The 15,850-nt window shown below is 43.4% G+C and overlaps 1 protein-coding gene across 12 annotated transcripts in view; it reads left to right on the top strand.

Annotated features, from left to right (window-relative positions):
* The window catches only part of LOC141575734 (uncharacterized), a 56,793-nt gene that overhangs the window by 18,942 nt on the left and 22,001 nt on the right, over positions 1–15,850 (top strand). For 5 of the 12 annotated variants that reach the window (XM_074355768.1, XM_074355760.1, XM_074355761.1 and 2 more), the window contains 3 exons: positions 161–353; positions 1,034–1,130; positions 2,801–2,875. The exons of 1 other annotated variant lie outside the window; for it this stretch is intronic. The gene's annotated coding sequence lies outside the window, so the exon portion shown is untranslated. Of the gene's footprint in view, positions 1–160; positions 354–1,033; positions 1,131–2,800; positions 2,876–3,623; positions 3,840–7,000; positions 7,162–10,669; positions 10,890–15,850 lie in introns of those variants that run through there. 6 more of the 12 variants (XM_074355769.1, XM_074355766.1, XM_074355767.1 and 3 more) reach the window with 5 other exon arrangements.

Raw genomic sequence — 15,850 nt, 5'->3', positions numbered from 1 at the left:
GTGATTCATTTGTGTGTTTTCTGTTAGTGGCTTAAGTAGTAACTCTTAGAATGAAGCTGAAAAATACATAATATCAAATATAAACTCTAATTTTTTTTGACCAGTCTCTTAATTTTTGAGGGACGGGATTGAAATAGATGTTGTCTATGGACATTTCCAGATCTGTGATGTTCGGTTAGAGTTGCCAGGAGCACTTACGTGTGAAGAGTCACCCTGAGCCTGAAGTGATGCCTCGTTTTGCCTCCAATGCAGCACTTTGTCCTACGGCAATAGCAGCTTGCACGTGGATGCCGCCTTCCAGCAGACCCTCTGGAGCATGGCCCCCATCAGCTCAGGAAGCGAAGCAGCCCAAGGTAAAGACACCACAGCAGTGAGGAGGCTGTTCCCTTGATGCAGAGTTGACAGTCATCCCTAATGATGATAGGGATGATGATAACGAGCAAATGCATTAGAGCTCTTTGTGTCAAAGTAGCCTGTAACACAGATGCGTGACATTAAAGACTCTCATGTAAATTGTTACTTAAAAGTGAAGTTTGTGTTAAGATCTGTCCTTCCTTATTTTTACATTTCTGTTTATTTGTGTGTATTTTACACGTGAGCTTTCTAGGGGTTATTTTCTCCAATGTTCTGGCCTCAGGATATTGCTCATTTAGGCTAATGTCGAGATGTCTCATCCTCCGGGGTGCGGGACTTAGACCCGGAGCACAGTAGTGCCTGCGCTTCAGGGTTTCCAGGGAAATAGCTCTGTTCTGATCATTCTCACTTAGATGGTCCAGAATTGAGCCTATCCAGGCTTGTCTGTTCAGTGGAGGGTCTTTTGAGGCTACAGTCATGGATTCTAGACTTGGGAGCCCAGGGCTCAGAGATAGAAGGCAGGTGGCAGCACCTGTGTCTGTGATTTTTCCCAGTTACCTAAGCCTCACTAGGCTTCTGGATCTTTGACTATGAAAATAGAAGGCTGAACCAGGTGATCTGTCCATCTGTCAGCATCTGACCATGACTGTTCCAGTGTGACTGGTTTCGATCTTTCCAGGGTATCTCATCGGCAGTGACGTCCTCAGGTTGCTTCATGGACACATGGATGAGTGCCTCACTGTCCCCTCAGGAGTACATGGCGAAGAGCAGCGGAGGTTGGTACCTGAGCCCAGAGCCTGGAGCCTCGCACCTTCTTGCCTTGACACAGTTCCTTAAGTTCAGGATGTGTCTCGTCAGGCCATTTGCATAATAGAAAGTGGGCCACTAACGTTATCTGTCCACTAAAGTGATCCATTTGCTGGCCTCCTCTGAAGTTTTTACTCATGTTATGTTTTGATTCCCTGTCAATAGAATTGATGAAAATTTTTGTCCAATTAAAACATGGTAAGAAGCATTGAATGAAGTAAACTAAGTGGGAGGAGTGAAACATTCAGCTACTTAAAACCTCATTAAATGTTCATTAGTTTCAATTAGTCTTCTTTCTGGAATGTTAAGTCTCATACTCAGTTTCAAAATCAGAGTTCTCAAATGGCCCAGAGGTTCAGGTCCTTTTTATGTTGTCTTCTATTTACTGACATAGAAGATAAAATTGACCACTGTCCCTAGTAGTTTATGTGATTTTAATTCCTCTCTCATGTTAATCTCATTTGGCATTGGACCAAGACTGCAGGGGTCTGGATCATGGGGGAAAGTGCACAAAGTGACTGAAAAAGAAGATAAGAAGAGATTTTTTCCCCCAGACTTAAAAGACATTCTTATGGAGCAAATGGATGCCCATAGGGGGAGAAAAGATCAAAAGAACTGCAGCCTAAGCCTCACACTTTATACAAACCCTAATTCAGATGGGTCATTTGTGTAAATGTAAAACACAAAACTATAGAACATTTAGAAAAACTCTTGGAGATCACAGTTTTAAAACTTGACATAAAAAACATGTCCATGAAAGGAAAATATTGATAAGCTGGATCTCATCAAAATGAGAAAGTTTTGTTCTGTAAAAGCCCCTGTGAAGAGGATGAAGTGTGAGGCCCAGTGGAGAGGGAGGCAGTGGGTCCTCGGGAAGTAAGCGGTACATGCACAATCTTTGGTTTCCTTAAAGCAACCTTAAGGGATTGGTACAGAGACCAGTTTAGGTTTAAGTATGTACATTACTTAGCATCACGTCTGGCATATTAACAGCCTGTTGTAATGAGAGCTTTGGAACTTGGGTGTGTGTGATGCACATCCAGAGAAGTTTCTCTTTGTGTGTGTGAGACTGTTCTGTTGATATTTATATTTTTCTGTCTCACCATTTAGCAGATTGTTATATTAAAACATTAAAATTAATGGGTTCTTACATTTCTTCTAAATGTTTTAAATATCTGGAATAGAATTTAGAACTTCAAATAACCATATGCATGTGTTGAAATATAATATATTAAACTACACCTGAACTCATAGCTGAGTGCTTCTGTGGACTGAAATTAGATGGGTAAGGCGAATGTGTTCACTGGAGGGAGGGGAGAGGGAGAGAAAGAGAGTGAGGGAGGGGGGAGGCAGGGAGGGAGAGGAGAGGGGAGGGAGAGAAGGCCAGGGGGAGGGAGAGGGAATGAACGGGATTAGAGGGAATAAAAGAGGAGAGGATGTGTTTAAATCAAATGTGTATTCAGATCACTGTTATTATTTTGCTATTTTTATTTCCAGTTATATTCTCTCCTACCAAAAAGTATAGCTTTTACTGTTTATCCAAAGACTTCCCATTTGTTCCTCTCTTTAATTGGCTTGAATAAATAGAGTCCAAGAATGAAAAGTTAACATTTTGTTTTGTTTTGTTTTGTTTTAACAGAAGTGTTCACTACGAAGTTGGTGCTGTATCTGTTCATGCACGTGCCCTGTGGAGGCTGGAGACACTGAGGGTTGTGTAAGTAGAGCTTGGTGCATCCCATGCTCTGAGGGTGCAAAGTGCTTCTGCTGCTCTTGTGCTTTTGTGTAAAATGGCCACGCTGATGGCCAGCTTAAAGACTTAAACATGTAGACAAGACACTATAAACCTTTTAGAAGAAAACATAGGCAAAACATTACCTGACATACACCTCAGCCATGTTTTCCTAGGGCAGTCTACCCACACATTAGAAATAAAAGCACAAATAAATGCACAAATGGGACCTAACTGAACTTACGAGCTTTTGCACAGCAAAGGAAACAATAAGCAAAGTAAAACGACACCCTATGGAATGGGAGAAAATACCTGTAAATGATTTGACTGACAAAGGCTTAATTTACAGAAAATACAAATAGCTCATAAAATTTAATAACAAAAAAAAACCCAATCCAAAAATGGGCAGAAAACCTAAACAAGCATTTCTCCAATGAAGACTATAAATGGCCAATAGACACATGAAAAAATGTTTAATATCACTAATTATCAGAGAAATGCAAATCAAAAGTACAATGAGGTATCAGCTCACACCAGTCAGAATGGCCATCACTCAAAAGTTCATGAATGATAAATGCTGGAGAGGGTGTGGAGAAAAGGGAACTCTCCTACACTGTTGGGGGTATGTAGTTTGGTGTAGCCATTATGGAAAATAGTATGGAAATTCATCAGAAAACTAAAAATAGACTTACCCTATGATCCAGCAATCCCACTTCTGGATATGTATCCGTAGGAAACTCCAGTGCGAAAAGATACCTGCATCCCAGTATTCATAGCACCACTATATACAACAGTCAAGACATGGAAGCAAACTATAGAAGCAACAGATGACTGGATAAAGAAGATGTGGCGTATTTCTACAATGGAATACTACTCTGCCATAAAAAGGGATAAAATAATGCCATTTGCAGCAACATGGATGGACATAGAGATCGTCATTCTAAGTGAAGTGAGCCATAAAGAGAAAGAAAAATACTGTATGATACTACTGATATGTGCAATGTTAAAAAAAAAGACACTAGGAATTCATCTACAAAACAGAGACTTGCAGACTTAGTAAATAATTGTATGGTTGTATGGTCACCAGGGAAAGGAGGTGGGAAGGGATAAATTTGGGAGTTTTTATATATGGTGGCTAACATTTACACATGTTAACCACTATATATAAAAATAGATTAAAAAAATGCTTCTTCTGTATAGCACAGAAACATATGTTCAGTATCTGGTAGTAACCTGTAATGGAAAAGCTGCTACAACCACCAACTGAGGAAGGAAGAAAAGAAAGGAGAGGTAGTTATCCCGGGCTAGAGCCCAGTCCTGGGAAAGTCCTTGACTGCTGCTGATGCTGCCCCCTCAATGCACTGCGCCCTCCTCCCAGGAGCAGGCAGACATGAAGACATGCATGCTGTGAACCTGGGGCAGCAGAGGCCGCCCCCAGGACAGGCCCTAGGACAGATGGGAGCTAGTCCACCTGCTGAGGGAGGGCAGCACCCCTCCCTGTAGCCGCCCTCTGACTGCATGGTGCCTACCTCCCCGTGGCCTCTGTAACATTGCTTTTGGTTTTGTTTTTCCATAGGAAGAGCTAAGCATCTCCCTTCTGGCTGTGGCTTCACACTTAGAACAGCAGTGCCTACCCCAAGATTATGCACAGAGTTAGTATAGTTACTAAAAGGGCTTCATTTTGTGCATCTCATCTTTAATCCATCTGGATTTTCCTCTCAAAATGCAAAAATGCGAATTCATGTAGAAAATAATTCACCAGTCCCTGCTTCAGATATGTAGGCAGACACAAAAAGCCACCTTTTGTATGAATTCTTTGATAGGGAATCTCCAGGGTGGGTGGAGAGAGAGAGAAAGAGAATGGGGATTAGGCCTTGTCTTGGGCTGGGGGAGGGAGGACATGGGTTGTGCTTTGGATACAAGCTTTTACGTTGAGGAAGGAAGTAGTCTGAAACCAGACAGTGGTGTTGGTCTCACAGCAATGTAAATGCATTTAATGCTCTTGAATTGCACAATTTAAAATGGAAAAAGGCTGAACTTCATAATTGTAAACTTAAACCATAAAAATAGAGTATACTGTAATAGAAAATAAGAAATCTGACTCCATATTAGATATGATCTTTTGGCTTAAACACTGCCTTGTTTTCTAGGCTTAGTCTTGCTAGCTCTGCACCTTTTGTAAAACAGTGTTGCCTTTAGCCTGAAATAGACAGGAGAGCCTATTCTCAAGGCTCTGACCTTGAAGGATATTAACCCTTTTGCACTAACATAAAGACAACCATTTGCAGAATAGAAAATAACATTTATTTTGTTAGAGGTTTTACAGGGCCAGCATGACCTGACCAACGTGGACAGCTGCAGACCAAGTTAATGGCAGACTTACGTCCTGGAGAACCATCTTCCCCAAGTCAGACTTCAGGCTCCTTTTCTAGTAAAAGGGGGAGGGGATGTGGTTGGTTGTTGCAAACTTCTTGGTGTAGGACTTTTCATGTTCTTGGAATCCTTTGCAGCTGTCCACATGGGTCAGGTCATGGTGCCCCTGTAAAACCTCCAACAAAACAAAGGTTATTTTCTATTTTGCAACTTGTTATCTTTATAGGAGTGCAAAAGTGTTAATATCCTTAAAGGTCAGAACCTTGAGAATAGGCTCTCCTGTGTATTTCAGGCTAAAGGCAACATTGTTTTACACAAGGTGCAGAGCTGGCAAGACTGAGCCTAGAAAACAGGACAGAGTGTTAAAATAAAAGGAACAGATCTAATACGGAGTCAGATTTTTTCTACTACGTAGTGCCTTGGTAAGAGGTAAGAGGATATTTCTGAGTGGGGTTTCCTCTGCCTCAGGCTGGGGTTCACGCAGGAGCCCTGCCAGGTTCACCATAACTGTGGACCTGATCTCCTATTATAATTACCTATCAAAGTCCCTTCAATTGCCTGTAAACTATATGGGGGGAAGGGGAGGCGACGTCTCATTGGCGGGTGAAGGTCAGTCCGTAGGCAAAGACCAGGGTTGTGGAGGGTTCCAAGGTTGCCTGGCCAGTGCAGTTGCCTGCTTTGCTCTCTAGCCTTGGCTTGGACACTTTCGAAGCTCCCATCCCTCTTCCCTCTGCCCTGGCGTGAATAAACAGGGTCCCTGAACCCACTAGGATTGAGCCCAGGCCATGCACATAGCCCACCTGCCTGCTATCTGTCCCCAGGCTCAGCTGCACCCTCCGCACCACCCTCACCCCTGCAGGTCCACGTGCCCAATGTCTCCGCCCTAGGGGTCCTGATCATCATCAGGGACATGAACGAACCATGGCCCACCTGCCAGTGGTGGGCAGCCTAGGACCACCCTGACCCGCTGGCTCAGAGGAGGCACAGAGCACAGAGCAGGGGTCAGGGTGCAGGGGCAGGTATTGGAACCGCCTCCAGCCCCACCCGCCACACCCTGTAGCCTCCAACACTAGCTGTGCAGCAGCACACTAGGCTGGATCCCCGCTGGTGGCAGTCCCCATGGGGACCAGAGCCCAGACCTCCACGCCCCACACGCAAGGTGATGGGTGAAGGGGTCACCTGGGGGAGGGATGCACTAGGAGTGAGGGGGGATCCCACGGTGAGGGGGGACACGCTGAGGGGTGAGGGGCCGCTGAGAGAGGAAATGATCCCATGGAGGGGTGAGGGGGACCATCTTGGGATGTTGGGGGTCCTGCAGTGAGGCATGAGGGGTGAGCTTGTGGCGTGGGGGCCATAGGTTACTAGCGTGGTGGAGTGTCGGGGCGGGGACCTCGGTGTGAGAGGAAGTCCCATTTCGTGGGTCCGGTGGGAGACTTGGGGGCTTGGCTGTAGGTGGGGGGGCAGTCACAGGGTTTGGGAGGGAAGGCGAGCAGGGGGAGTGGGGCTAGGGGGTGTGGCCTGGCCCTGAGCTGGTCATGGTTTTGGTTGGGTGCCAGGACCGGTAGGTGATGGGATGGGGGTGTTAAGGATGGAGACCCGGTGGGGCGGGTAAAGGGATGGGCCCCCCGCCCCACTGCCAGGCCCTTGCCCCCAGCCCCCAGCCTGGTACCAGTCCCCACCTCCCGAGCAACAGGAGTTCCAGCCCGAGCGTCCGCGCTGCGGGCGGGAGGAGGAGGGGCGCGCATGTGCGTGGACCCAAAGATGCGCCGACCGGACCCGCCCGGAGCGTGTGAAAGCCTGGCGGGAGCCAAGTGCTCCCGGACCAGGTCCTGGAGGAGGAACGTGGCCTGGGGTCTGGGCCGCCGCTTGCTGCCGCCTCCGCTGCCGCCGCCGAGCCGGTGAGGGGGCGCTTGGTGGGGGCGCGCAGGTCGGGAGCCGGCGGGTGAAGCCTGGGCTGCGCTCGCGGGCAGCGGTGCGTAGGTGCGGCCGGGGCCTCGCGACCCGTTTGGACCCTGAGGTGGGTCGGGGGCCGCCGCGTGGTTCGTGGTGCCCACTTCTCCTTTCCGCTCATTAGTACTACGGGCGCCTCTTCGTTGCCGCTTGTACCCAGGGGATAGCGGATGCCGCCACCCCAGGAGGTGGGAGGGCACTGGATGGCAAGGGAGCACATACGACTGGTCCTCAGACCATGGCCTGTTCCCAGGAGGCGGGTGTGGTGCTGTCAGGGTGCGGGGGCGGTGGCGACGGCGAGAAGGGTCTACACTTGGGAGCCTGTGAATTTGCTCCCGTCTCTCATGAGTCCTGTCCTGGGGGCAGCTTTTGCTGTCCAGATTTGCAGGGCCTCTGCTGCAGGTCATTTCTGCCCCTGGGAGACGAGGAGGTGCTGTCGGGGGGCGGCGGCAGCGACGGCGGGAAATGGGAGCAAATCCCCGCGCTAGCATGTGGCAGCCCCAATCCCGCCACCGCCGCTGCCCCCTGCAGCACAAGCACAGGTCCTGCCTTCCAGGAGCAGGCTGACCTGAAACTTGAGTCCTGCGAACCTGGGGCAGCAGAGGTCAAGGCTAGGACACGCCGGTGGGCAGTTTGAAGCAATCCACAGGCTCGCAGAGGCGGACCCCTAAACCTGCCGCTGCCGCCGCTGCCTCTGACCACACCGCGCCCGCCTCCCAGGGGCAGGCTGACCTCGGGAAGTGCCTTGGGCAGCAGAGGCAGTCCTCAGGCCGTGCCGCGGGGGGAGATAAGGGCAAATTGATCAGCTCGCCGGGGGCAGCGCCCCTCTCGCTGCTGCCCCAGGTTCGCAGGACACTTGTTTCCAAGTCAGTGGGTTCCAGGGAGGCAGGCGTGGTGCTGTTAGGGGGAGGCGGCGGGGAGGGGTTGCTGCACTCCATTGGGAGGGGGAGGGACTTGCTTCCATTTCCACAGGGGCCTGTACTGGGGCGGCCTTGCTGCCCGAAATTCACATAGGAAGCCTGTGTTCGTGTCAGCCTGCTCCTGGGAGGAGGGCGCAGTGCGGTCAGTGGACAGCCTCAGTGGCTGGCAAGGACTTTCCCAGGACTGGGCTCTAGTCCAGTATAACTGACTCACCTTTTTTCTCTTGCTTCCTCAGTTGGTGGCTGTAGCGACTTCTCCATTTTAGGTTATCACCAGGTATTGAACGTAGGCTTGTGTGCTATACAGAAGGAACTTTAAAAAAAAATCCGTTTTTATACAGTAGCTAACATCTGTAAATCTCAATCTCCCAAATTTATCCCTTCCCACCCCCTTTCCCTTGTAACCGTAAGATTGTTTACCAAGTCTGAATCTTATTCTCTTTTGCAGAGGAGTTCACAGTGTCTTTTGTTTAAGATGGCGCGTATTAGTGATACCATATGGCATTTTTCTCTTTCTGGCTCACTTCTCTTAGAATGACAGTCTCTAGGTTCATCCATACTGCTGCAAATGGCATTGTTTTATCCTTTTTACGGCAGAGTAGTATTCCGTTGTATAAATAATATCAGAACTTACAGTCACCTATTGCTTCATTTCAGTTGCTTCCACGTCTTAGCTAATCTGTATAGTGGTGCTGTATATACTGGGGCGTAGGTTATCTTTCTGCATTGGAGTTCCCTCTGAATACATACCCAGAAGTGGGATTGCTGGATATTTTTAGTTTTTTGAGGGATTTCTATCCTGTTTTCCATAATGGCTACACCAGACTACGTTCCCACCAGCAGTGTAAGAGGGTTCCGTTTTCTCCACACCTTCTCCAGCATTTATCATTCATGAACTTTTGAGTGAGGGCCATTCTGACTGGGGTTTTGTAGTTTTGATCTGCATTTCTCTGATAATTAGCGATACTCGAGCATTTTTTTGTGTGCCCGTTGGCCATTTGTGGTCTTCATTGGAGAAATGCTTGTTCAGGTTTTCTGCCCATTTTTGGATTGAGTTGTTTGTTTTTTGTTACTAAGTTTTATGAGCTTTTAATATATTCTGGAAATTAAGCCTTTTGTCAGTCGAATCATTTACAGATATTTTCTTCCATCCTGTAGGTTGTCATTTTGCTTTGCTTATGGTTTCCTTTGCTGTGCAAAAGCTTGTAAGTTCAGTTAGGTCCTGTTTGCTTCTTTATTTTTGCTTTTATTTCTGTTGCTTGGGTAGACTGCCCTAGGAGAACATGGCTGAGAGCTTATGCCAGGTAATGTTTTGCCGTTGGTTTTCTTCTAAGAGATTTATAGTGTCTTGTCTGCATGTTTAAGTCTTTAAGCCACTTTGAATTTATTTCTGTGTATGGTCTGAGGGAGTAGCCTGACTTCATTGATTTACATGCAGCTGTCCAATTTTTGCTACATCTTTTGCTGAAGAGACTGTCTTTACTCACTGCGTGTTCTTCGTCGAAGATTGATTGACCAGAAGTTTGTGGGTTTAATTCTGGGCGCTCTATTCTGTTCCATTGTTCTGTATGTCTGTTTCCCCCCCCACCCCCTTTTCCAGTTTTATTAGGTAGAATTGCTACAGTTCAACCACACGTACACATTATATTGCATGTAGATACGTACATATGCTATACTGCACTATTTTTTAGTTTACGTACATGTACTATTTATCATTGTTAGGAAGAGGTTTGATTTTCAAACTTACATAGTTATTAAAGGAATAAAGCCAACTACAAAGTAAGAATCAACAGAATGTGGTGATCTAATCATGGACAGTCCGATGTGCTTACACATATTCAAGAAGTCAAAATGATAATTAAGTCCATTTGTGGCCTTATTATTACTGTTACTATTTTTTAGATTCCTCATATGAGTGATGTCATATGGCTTTTTTTTTTTTTCCTCTTTCTGGCCCATTTCACTTAGAATGACAGTCTTCAGATCCATCCGTATTGCTGCAAGTGGCATTGTTTTTTTCTTCTTTTGTGTTTGAGTAGTGTTCCGTTGTGTATATGTACATGTTCCTTATCCAGTCATCTGTTGACAGACAGTTGGGTTGTTTCCGTATCTTGGCTATCGTAAATAGTGCTGCTGTGAACATTGGGGTGCATGAGTTTTTCCCAGGACTGGGCTGTATCCCAGGATAACTACATCTTCTTCTCTTTCTTCCTCAGTTGGTGGCTGTAGCGACTTTTCCATTTTAGGTATTACCAGGTATTGAACATAGGTTTCTGTGCTATACAGAAGAAATTAAAAAAAAAAATCTCCTTTTACACATAGTGGCAAACATTTTTAAATCTCCCTTCCCACCCCATTTCCCTGGTAACCATTAGATTGTTTACTAAGTCTTCAAGTCTGTTCATGTTTTGTAGATGAGCTCATAGTGTTTTTTTTTTTTTTTTAAGTTGCACATATAAGTGATATAATGATAGTTTTCTTTCTCTTTCTGGCTCAGTTCATTTAGAATAATGATCTCTGGGTCCATTCATGTTGCTGCAAATGGCATCATTTTATCCTTTTTTATGGCAGAGTAGTAGTCTATTGTATAAATATACCACGATTTCTTTATGCAGTCATCTGTTGCTTCATTCAGGTTGCTTCCATGTCTTGGCTGTTATATTATAGTGGGGTTATGAATACTGGGGTGCAGGTATCTTTTCGCACTGGAGTTCTGTCCAGATATATACCCAGAAGTGGGATTGTTGGATCACAGGGTAAGTCTATTTTTAGTGTTTTGAGGAATTTCCATACTGTTTTCCATAATGGTTACACCAAACTGCATTCCCAGCAGCAGTATAAGAGGGTTCCCTTTTCTCCACACCCTCTCCAGCATTTATCATTCATGAACTTTTGCATGATGGCTGTTTGGACTGGGGTTTTGTAGTTTTGATTTGCATTTCTATGATAATTAGTGATATTAAGCATTTTTTCATGTGTCTATTGATCATTTGTAGTTCTTCCTTGGAGAATTGCTTGTTTAGGTCTTCTGCCCATTTTTGGATTGGGCTGTTTGTGTTTTGTTATTAAGTTTTATGAGCTGTTTATATATTCTGGAAATTTAGGCTTTGCCAGTTGAATTATTTATAATTTTTTTCTCCCATTCTGTAGATTGTCGTTTTGTTTTGCTTATAGTTTCCTTTGGTATGCAAAAGCTTATAAGTTTAGTTAGGTCCTATTTGCTTATTTTTGCTTTTTTTTGTTTGTTTTCTATTGCTTGGGTAGACTGCCATAGGAGAATGTTGCTGAGATATACATGAGGTAATGTTTTGCCTATGTTTTTTTCTAAGAGGTTTATAGTATCTTGTCTATATGTTTAAGTCTTTTAGCCATTTTTGAATTTATATTTGTGTATGGTGTGAGGGAGTGGTCTAACTTCATTGATTTGCATGCAGCTGTCCAGTTTTCCCTACACCGTTTGTTGAAGAGACTGTCTTTACTCCATTGTATATTCTTGCCTCCTTTGTCAAAGATTAATTGACCAGAAGTTTGTGGGTTTACTTTTGGGCTCTCCATTCGGTTCCATTGATCCGTATGTCTGTTTTTGTATGAATACCATGCTGTTTTGATTGTAGCTCTGTAGTATTGTGTGCAGTCTGGGAGGGTTATTCCTCCAGCTTCATTCTTTTTCTTCCATAATGCTTTGGTAATTCTGAATCTTTTATTATTCCATATAAATTTTAGGATGATTTGTTCTAATTCTGTGAAAAATGTCCTGGGTAATTTGATATTAATCTCATTAAATCTGTAGATTGCTTTGGGTAGTATGGCCATTTTAGCAATATTAATTCTTCCAATGCAAGAACATGGGATATATTTCCATTTCTTTAAGTCCTTTCTAATTTCCTTAGTCAGTGTTTTGTAGGCCTTTGCAGATGTGTTTCACTTCCTTGGTCAGATTTATTCCTACGTATTTTATGTTTTTGGGTGGTTTTAAAAGGGATTATTACTTTCGTGTAGAGAAATGCCACTCATTTCTGTATGTTGATGCTGTGTCCTGCTACCTTGCTGAATTCTTTCAGTAGCTCTTACAGTTTTCGTGCGGAGCCTTTAGGGTTTTCTGTGTATAGTACCATGTCATCCGCATAGAATGACAATTTTACCTCTTGTCTTCCAACTTGGATCCCTTTTCTTTCTTTTTGTTGTCTAATTGCTATTCTAGGATTTTTGATACTGTACTGAATAGAGCTGGTGAGAGTGAGCATCCTTGTCTTGTTCCAGATTTTAGTGGAAAGGCTTTCAGCTTTTCACCGTAGAGTATTATGCTGGCTATAGGTGTGTTACAAATAGCTTTTACTATGTTGAGATATGTTCCCTCTGGACCCACTTTGGTAATACCATGGGCTCAGTGCAGTCAGGGGGCTGGGAGGATGGTAGCAGCGGAGGCAGCAGCGACGGGAGGAGGGGGGCTGCCCCTTCCAAGCCAGTCATTTGCTCCCATCTCCCTGTGGCCTGGCCTGGCCTGGCCTGGGAGCGGCCTCTGCTACCCCAGGTTCACTCTAGGCAGGTCCCCAGGTCAGCCAGCTCCCAGGAGGTGGGTGTGGTGTAGTCAGGGAGCAGGGGGCAGCTGGGGGAGGGGTCCTGCCTTGGAGAAGCTGGCCTATTTGCTCCAGTCTCCCTTGCGGCCTGGCTTGGGGGTGGCCTCTGCTGCCACGGGGGGCGGGGGTCACCTGACCAGTACCAGCTGACCCCATCTCACCAACCTCCAGTAAGTAAACTGGGAAATATGTGTCCTGCCACCAGGGACAGCAAAGGGTGCCCACAAGCCAGGTGTTGGGGAGATAGGGAAGACTGGGGCAAATCCAAAGGCTTCCCCAGGGCAACCCTCCTCCCCGTGCCATTAGCTGTGTATTCTTGCTGGATTTTAAAATTTTGTCAATCTAGTGTATGTGTAATATTTCATTATCTTTTAAGTTTATGTATTCTTAATTATTCATGAGATTGGTAGCCTTGTTATGTTTGTTGGCCATTTAAATTTCCTTTCTGTGCTTGTTCAATTCTTCTGCTCATTTTTCTGGTGGAATGTCTCTTGTCTTAACTGATCTGTAGGAGTTCTTTATGTAGCTGGATGTTAAGTCTTTTTGTCAGTGATACCTGTTGTAAATATTCTCTCTGGCTTTTTTCTATGGTTCTTTTTAATAAAAACTTTTTTTCCTCAAGTAGTCAAAATAATTTTTTCTTTCCATATCAAAGGAAAAGTACTCCTTTATTATTATCTAGAAGTTTTTTTTTCCATCTTTAAATCTTACATCCATCTGAAAGCAGTTTTTGTATATGGTTTGAGGTGGAGAGTCATCTAATTTTAAAAAAATATGGATGCCTAGCTCCCCCAGCAGCAGTTATTTTGAAAGGTTGCCTTTCCCCATGCTCAGCAGTGTGGCCTTACCATGAGTGTAGCAAGGGTCTATATGCTTGGTCTGTTTTTCTGGGCCCTTTTCTGTTTGATTGATCTTCGTCTCTACATCAGTACCACACTGTCCTAAATGTTGTTACTTTATTGATATCTTTAAGAGAATATTGACTATTCTTGACCTTTGATACATCCAAATACACTTTAGAATCAACTTGTCAAATTGCACCGCAAAACTTTTTTAACCTTCTGATTCTAATAGGGGTTGCACTGAATCCGTCATTCAATGTCAGTTTAAATTGACATCTTTACATCATGAGTCTTCTATTTAGTGACCATTTGGCATAACCCTTTATTCAGTTGTCTTTCTATAAAGTTTTTAAGTTTTCTCTGTAGAGATTTTTCATCTCTAGATTGTTAGGTTTACTGTCACAACTGTATATTTTTTTAGCACAGTAGTGCTATTGTTAATAATTAAAAATTTTTTATTTCTAATGTGTGCAATATTTACTATAAAATTTTTATGGAAGGCTTTTATTTCTAGTAGGCTAACAGTTTTTCTCAAGAATAAATTTCATTACCTTTTCTCCCTTATATTTTCGCTATAAATTTTTTTAAACATTTTTTATTGATTCATAATCATTTTACAATGTGTCAAATTCCAGTGTTCACAATTTTTCAGTCATTCATGGACATATACACACTCATTGTCTCATTTTTTTCTCTGAATTATCATAACATTTTGTGTATATTTCCCTGTGCTATACAGTGTAATCTTGTTTATCTATTCTACAATTTTGAAATCCCAGTCTATCCCTTCCCACCCTCCACCCCCCTGGCAACCACAAGTCTGTATTCTCTGTCTATGAGTCTATTTCTGTCCTGTATTTACGCTTTGTTTTTGTTTGTTTGTTTTTGTTTTTGTGTTTTAGATTCCACATATGAGCGATCTCATATGGTATTTTTCTTTCTCTTTCTGGCTTACTTCACTTAGAATGACATTCTCCAGGAGCATCCATTTTGCTGCAAATGGCGTTATGTTGTCGTTATAAATTTTATTGTTGTTAAAGCACCCTTGAACTCTGGATAACCGTAACTTGATCCTAGTATATTATCCTTTTTATACATTTTGTGTTTTGTTTTTATTTAGGATGTTTGTTTGTATCAGTGTTCACGATAAGATTGATCTGTGATTTTCCTTTTCTTTCTTATCTTCTGTTGGGTTTAGGTATCAGAATTTTGTTTGCCTTATACAGTGAGCTGAGGAAGTTTCCCTCTTTTCTGTTCTTTATGAGATTTAATGTTGGGAATAGTTCTTCCTTAAATGATTGCTAGGACTTAGAGTGAAGCTATTTGGGCCTAGAGTGTTCCATATGGGAAGATTTTTGACCATTTATTCAACTTCTTTAGTGGTTAAAAATCAGCGCAGCTTTTCCATTTCTTACATCAGCTTAGTAAATTATACTTTTCCAGGAATTTACCCATTCAGATTCTCAACATTAATTCATAATAGTTTCTTCTTAATGTCTGAAGATCAGTAGTAACATTTTCTTTATTTGTGATACTACCTTCTCTGTTTTGAGATGTATAAAGTGGTATAAACTAGTTATTTCTATCAGCTAATTATTATTCATCTACAAATACTACCATAAAATTACTAGATATATCATAAGTTTCGCAGTCATAATAACTTATTTTTATTTGGTAATATAATATGTTGATCTGTAGCCAATCTTTGCATTTTAGCAATAGAATATGCAATTGAAAAGGTGTAACAGGGTCACAGAAACCAAGCACGAAAAGAGTTTCAAGAAGAAAAGAAGAGCCAGTGGTACTGAGGAAGGTTCAAAGAGAGGGCAGATTGGAGGTCTTAGATTCAACAGAAATTGGCCTTAGGAGGAGCGGTCAACCTCTTAGAGTTACGACCTTAAGTTCCTTTCTTAAGACACTTTTGATTTCAAAATCCACCAGGCATCAGAAGTAAAATTTCAGAATTCTTAGCCAGAGAAATTGCAGCTATATTCCTTTTTTTCATTTGTTTAAAGTTAGGGCTCTAAGATCAAGGATGAAATTCCCTGAGGGGAGTTTGGGGAGGTGTTTTTTCCTTTTCATCCTGTAGGTGTCGTCACCTAAGTCCTGAATGTTTAGTGCTTTCATTTTCTAAGAATTCTGAATTATACCTTTTATATCAAAATCAGGTTTTTCACATGGTACTTTAAAAATTTTGCTAAATATGCCTTTAATTAAAATTGAGGCCCTGTGTTGAGGTCTCCTGAAAGGCAGTGTAGAAGCCCATGAAAATTTTGAAGGAGGTGATCATGCTTCACA

Source organism: Camelus bactrianus, chromosome 31, assembly GCF_048773025.1.
Source record: "Camelus bactrianus isolate YW-2024 breed Bactrian camel chromosome 31, ASM4877302v1, whole genome shotgun sequence".
Taxonomy (NCBI): domain Eukaryota; kingdom Metazoa; phylum Chordata; class Mammalia; order Artiodactyla; family Camelidae; genus Camelus; species Camelus bactrianus.
This window is presented reverse-complemented; position numbering and strand designations above follow the sequence as displayed.